At 42.3% G+C, this 6621-nt stretch overlaps 1 protein-coding gene across 1 annotated transcript in view; it reads right to left on the minus strand.

Moving 5' to 3' along the window:
• The window catches only part of LOC115463697 (zinc finger protein 184-like), a 93908-nt gene that overhangs the window by 9356 nt on the left and 77931 nt on the right, over nt 1–6621 (minus strand). The window lies entirely within an intron of this gene.

Genomic DNA, 6621 nt, shown 5'->3' on the forward strand with positions numbered 1-6621 from the left:
CAGTACAAGGGCCGTATAGCTGGAAACTGACAGAACAATAACTTATGTGCTTTTTCCAAATGATTGCTAGTCCTGATCTGACTCTAAATAATTCTATAGCTACCGGAAACTACAGGAAACCACAGATAATTTATCTGACTTTGAATATAAGTGCATAGTTTCCCCGTAGCCACTTTTAGCTACACTTCCGGGTTTACTTTTCTCTACATTAATCCCGTCTCTGCCACTTTCGACACCTTTCTGTCATACTCACTATATATGTAACTATTACTACGCTCTAAGTCTTCTACCTTTGTATTTTGTCTTTGCTAAAAGTCCTAAAAGTCCTGCACCGATCCTGACAGTAAGCTGCCGTTGTTACTGCTTCTCAGAGTGAATTTGTCACTTTTTCTGTACCCCCTCACTCCTGTCACAGCTTTGGCTGTAAGACTGTTAAACTTATCTCACTTCCACCTATACTTTCTCCTTGCAAAAGGTCTCTTGTCCATTATACAGCATTCTCCTGTCCCCTGTCTCTGTGACTTGTTTTTCTAAGCTATCTGGACTTCAGAAGCATGCTCTTCTCCTTCATGTACTGTCAGTACTTTATACTATAATTTATGGCTGGCTATCATAGTATACGGCCATCTTCCGGTTTGCATTACTCACTTTTTTATTGCTTTTGCGTGTTTAATCCACTGGGTGTCAAATAAAATATAACTAATGTTATTTCATAGTCGCTATTCTATTGCCTTGTCCTTGTTAATTGCTCCTGTATAGTTGCTACTGTGAAATGTATTCCTTTTTATTTTTCAGTTGTAATTTTAAATTTGTACTTGTCCTAGTAGCTGTTATCACACCCTTTTAATTCACAATTTGTTTTGGGACAATGTTATACTTTCAATTAATAATGCTTAAGGTTTGTCATTTATTTTCCTATCTGTTTGTATTATACTGCCCTAGATATGAGGGGATCTTATACACCCTTTAGATAATATTCTCATATGCTTTTGATCTCCGATACTCATATAGTTTTGGTTTCTTGTGCTCTGTTTTAATGGCGTACTCGTTTAAAAGAAATATAAGCTACAGCCCCTGCACCGTACTATCGTGTTAGTTTTTTTAGGATGCTTTTTAATACTTTTTAATCATCGGTGAGCCTGACTATATTATAACGTTATCTACAGGAAATACTGCACTTCCTCGTTTGCGTTGTGGTTTTCGTCCTCCGAGTGCATACAGCCTGCACTGGCTTATTTTAAACACTTGCAGTAATGACTTATGTTATAATGTTTCCGGATGAATATTTCCACGTCCTGAGAATGACAATCGCTTTTAAATAATATGGTTCTATAAAGAGTTAAATTGTGTAAGTCTTTATAACAAGTTTGATATGAACTAGGATGCAACACAGAAAGTCACATGAAATTACAATGGATTATTGTTACATTAACAGTTAGATAACCCCTTATATAACTTATATGATAGTGGAAGTATTCTGAACTATAGAGAAACATTTCTTTGCTTTTACATTAATAGATATGCATATAAAATAAGTTTTACCTTTCCGGTTGAGAAGATGATGGCTGCGTGCCATGAGAATACAGCGTTGTTTCACTTCAGTTATTTCCTGTTGGTCCTTTATAACCCAACCTTCTCTTTCCTTCTAATGCTGCAGTTGTTCTGTTTGTCATCATTTAGACATATCATTTCAGTCACTGACTAGTATGTATGTTTTATGCCGTATCATTGGAAGTTCTTGATGTAAGAATCACATGTTTTAATTTGTTCTTTTTCCCCTTTCACCTATTTAGCCACAAAAGCTTCCTGCCATTGCATTCGGGTTTATTTTATTTACTATGTCCCTTTTCTGAGTGTATATTTATGGGTATGAGCTTGTCATCTTTACACCACGATTCTGGTGTCCTGTTTCAAAATTTATTGATTTATATGCTTCTCTTATATTTAATATGTCTTTGTTAATATACATTTTCTTGCCTTTTGTTGAAATCGGTGTTTCCTTTCACTGGCTTGTTGGATGGAAAATTCTATTTTCCATTGCTGCATGACAAGTGATGTCTTTGGCATTTTTAGTTCTGGCTAATGTGTTCCAACTAATGACTTTTTTGTGACTGTGCCTTCCCCGAAGAGCTTACATTTGTTTTGTTTTGCCTTGGAATATTTCGTCTTTCTCTCTATTTTTCTACCACTTCTATAGTAATTTTCAGGGGCTTTTCCCTGGAACATACTATACTTTCTTATATACCAGTGTCACGCTATAACTATTGGGTTTGATATCGATGCCTGGGGCTTACATCCATCGAAGGTGGATGACGGTATCGCAATTATTAGATTTTAAGCAGAACCCCATTCTATTTTTGGAATGGCCTGCATTCACTGAATTGGACTATTGCCCATATAGAAGTTACCGGTACAGATGCGCGCTGGGGATATACAGAGACGTCTAAAATCCTTTAGTTGCAAATTTAGACAGGTTGACTGGGGCCCTAAATTTTTGTTCTCTTCTAGACGAATATTTAAGCATCTATTGGGGGTTAGCGACAAAATGGCGAGTGTATTCCCATATATGGCGAGTGTATTCCCATATTTCTAACCGGCGAAAACCAATTAGATCGCTGCCCTTTAATTTTAGAGAACTTATTTTCGCTGTTCGCTAAAATCTTTTTTTGGAGTTTTTGCTTCCCCCACTTTTGGGGTTTTCAATATGGCGAGTGTTATCCCATATCCAAATTCATGGCGAGTGTTATCCCATGTGCGATCCCAGGCGAGTGTAGTCCCATCACATGGCGAGTGTTATCCCATGTCAAAATTCATGGCGAGTGTTATCCCATGGTCAATTTCTATAGAAGCATACTCTGGAGGGCAGTATTTTTAGAGTAGGTTATATATAGTAAGTGACACAACTGACTCCTGCACTATTCTCATGTTTATGGCTATCATTTCTTTGTTAATATAACCTGCGGCAAAAGCATTGAGCTTTCCGCCAATTAGTAATTTATGTTTTAGGTTCCGCCAATGGGACGCTCTTGAAGACGCGTGAGTATAAGTGTTTTTGTTATACGCATGATGCATGTTCTTTTGTTTAGATAATTTTCCCGTGCATGGTTTTGTTTAGTTGCCCCTGTTATAGACCTCAGCATTTTGATTTGAACCATCTCACTTGTAGATATTGCATTATATTGAATACACTCTTCTATGAGTTCCTATGTGAATTGTCTTCCCCCTATTTCTGATCCCACTATGCCCACTTCCTCGTCCCCTACTCCCTTGGAAAGAGTCCTTAATTTCTTTCCCGCTGATAGAAAAGAACTTACCCGGTTATGTCAAACCTGGCATACCGCTTGGTCCGCTAAGGATCAAGGACTGGAATGGCCATCAAAGGGCTCATTTGATCAGGGCAAACTTCAAGCTCTGGTCTGTTACAATGAGTCCCACAAAACAGGAAAATCTAGGGATAAACATTTAGCTGCCATTAATAAATTCATACTTATTGCACAAAACCAGAACGATAGGAGTTTAGGTAAGTCCGATTGCGACCAAGCTCCCTACCAGGAGGCAGTAATACCTACTGCCCCACCACCCTATGATGCTGCTACCGCTGCAGGTGCGACAAAGCTTCTACCATGTGCAGTGGGATATACCCCGATACCCCCAGGATATTGTGATAAACCGGTCACAAGTCCTCTGCTGCAGAATTCTCAGGGATCTCAGACAGTAACTCCCCCGCTGCCTGCGGTATCTCCCGCTCCTATGATATTTGACCCACCTACTACCGTGCACATCGCCGGTGTTGTTGATCTATCTCTTCCCTCATCACAAAAAAACTCAATTCCAATATCTCAGGGGTCAGTACAAACTCAGACGCCTTTAACCCCTTCAACAATCCCAGTGGCCCAACCAGTAGCCCTGATTTCGGCCCAATTACCCACTGTTACCTCTGCTCCAACGATGCAAGCAACAACCCAGACGCTAACCCCACCACCGCCTCATGTATATCGTACTCTTGGAGGCTATGAGATGGAGATACCCCCTCCCATTATTGAGCAATATCCTTGTGTCCCGAACCCATCAGTTCCGGCCACCGTCCAGTACCCTGCTATCAGTCAAATTGACGTAGCTGCCCAGACCTCCACCTGTCCTGTGCCAGGATCAGGATTGACCTCACACATGACTACTCAAACGGCTACCTACCCACACATGGGACATTCAACTCAGACATCACCTCCACCGCCACATTTGGACTCCTCTGTCCAAACTGGTTTCTTGCCTCCCACATCCCTACATTACCCTATCTTGTCTCAGTTACGACAGATGGGCTTCATTCCACGTAGTCCTGCTACACAGACACGGGCTATTTGTCAGGAACTCTATGATCGGGGTTTTATTAAAGCGCCCCATGTTCCAGTGAACCCTTCCATGCCGACTCTAGAACCTGAGTGTTCTACTCCTCCTAGATGGGAGCAATTGGGTGCACGCCCCAAGGGTAAAATTCCCCAATTAGCAGAGGAACTGGCTCGTCTCCGCCGTCCTCTCATACTTCCAGCCAAACCAGGTACTGGGGATCTACCAAAAATAATATCCTCCCCATTAGACGAAGCATGGGAAGTTTTGCAACAACAACTCCCGGCTAAATCTGACCTGGAGGATATTCGAAATGAACCTCCCCCAGTGCTAAATTTCTCCTCCTCGGTGGAAGGAGATTCATCTCACCTTGAACTACCCAAGACCCGTCCCCCTGACACTCACGTTCCTTCAGGGGCATGTTGTATGCCACAACATGGCACCACATTGGCCAGTATGGGAGATGACCTCGCATTCGTTTCAGAAGGACTTCGTTCCTTACGTAAGTCCATTTCAGTACTCCCGGATACTATTGCATCTGCTGCATCCAAATCCAAAATACCCCAACAACATGATGTTATTTCACATCATACCAGACAGCGCCACCCTCAAAGTTATATTACTGATGAGGGATCTAGTCGCTGCCTTGCAGTCATTGACGGTCCCCGTCGCCCTACAGGTCTAAACATTGATACAGAACCTGGCTTATCTGGTCTACCTAGCACACCCGCCCAATATGTAGCATTACATGAAAATTCATGGTATTATGTTCAACCATGGATTGATAATCTTGCAGGATGGTCTGAGGCGCTTCAGCCCCAGTCCGCCCTCTTCCCACGTGAAGGATCCTTGCGGTCTGACAAACTCTCACTAGTGAGAGATCTTATTTATGACCACCCTGACCCCCATTGGGATCAGAAAACAACCCTCTATCTAATCCAAGGTCTTCAGGTTTGGAAAAAGTATGAGAATCAGTTTCCCCCAACCACCTCGATTGATCTCCTTAAATCAGTGAAACTTTTTCCCCTGCTGAATAAAATGTCAGGTGGTGTCCCTCATACGGAATACACCCCACTTTCAGCTGTTGAATTGAATAGCCTCATACTACAGCTCCCGGATATTGCACAGGGAGGTAACCGCTGGTTAAAGAAATTACAGGACATAACCCTGGGGACTACTCTATCAGTAGGTGATATGAAAGCGCTCCTGGGCAGAACCCCACACGCTAGTATCACTGACATATTCACTCAATCGGGCTATGCAAAATTTGCCACCGATACTCAGTATGATGGCAACCCTTTGACAGAAATTCAGACCAAAGTATTCCAGGAAATCCGGACCATGTATCCGACCCTTAAAGACTTTTCGGTTATCACTTCCCAAAGATGGGAAATGGATTCAGAGCCTATTGAGGCCTATTTACTCAGACTCCAAGACCTCTATAAGGAAGAAACAGAGGAAAAATTTGACTCTGATAATGCCCTCCCAGTATTCTACCATTTACTGAAGGGAACCTTACCTTCAGAAATTAAACTTAAGTTAGAGAACACCGTGGGTCTCCAATTAGAAAAATGGCCTAAAATTCGTGAACACATCCTTCATCATTGCAGACGACTTATTAAAAGCAAGCAAAATGAAGCCCAACATCGTAAGACAGTACACACTAACTTGGAGGTGCTACAGACTGAAGATCTCAAAGAGAAAAGAGCCTCTAAGAGCTCTGACACCAATACCAATACTCCTAACACTTCTCCCCCTGTTATTGTTATGTATGCTGATCAACGCTATGACAATAACACCCGAAATCAGGGCCCACGGCCCTACCGCCCAGACCGTAGAATTGATTACCCTGAAGAAAGAGGTCGTCGCTCTCAACCCCAGCGAGGTCCCCCAAGGGGCCCTCTTGGAGATACTAGGCGACAACGAGACTATCGTTCCTGGCCTAGCCCTGATCGCTATCCTGATGTGCTCTGTTATCGCTGCCAACAATACGGTCATTATGCTGCTGAATGTCTTCAGACACAGCCATATAGATTTAGAAAATCGCAGATCCGTCAAAATCCCCCTGAACGGCAGTCATTCCCTTTATGGAACCCGGATCAACACCGTCCGCAGTGACCACAGATTTAGGGATCAATATTACCCACCCCATAATGACTAGGCGTAATCCGAACACGATTTGATTTTGTTGCTCTCAGTTACTCAAAACTACTCGGCTCCTCATTTAGTATCCGGTAACCATTTCTCTGTATATGTGTTGGTTTGATGTTTCTGTTTCCA

This window comes from Microcaecilia unicolor, chromosome 2 (assembly GCF_901765095.1).
Source record: "Microcaecilia unicolor chromosome 2, aMicUni1.1, whole genome shotgun sequence".
NCBI classification, from domain to species: domain Eukaryota; kingdom Metazoa; phylum Chordata; class Amphibia; order Gymnophiona; family Siphonopidae; genus Microcaecilia; species Microcaecilia unicolor.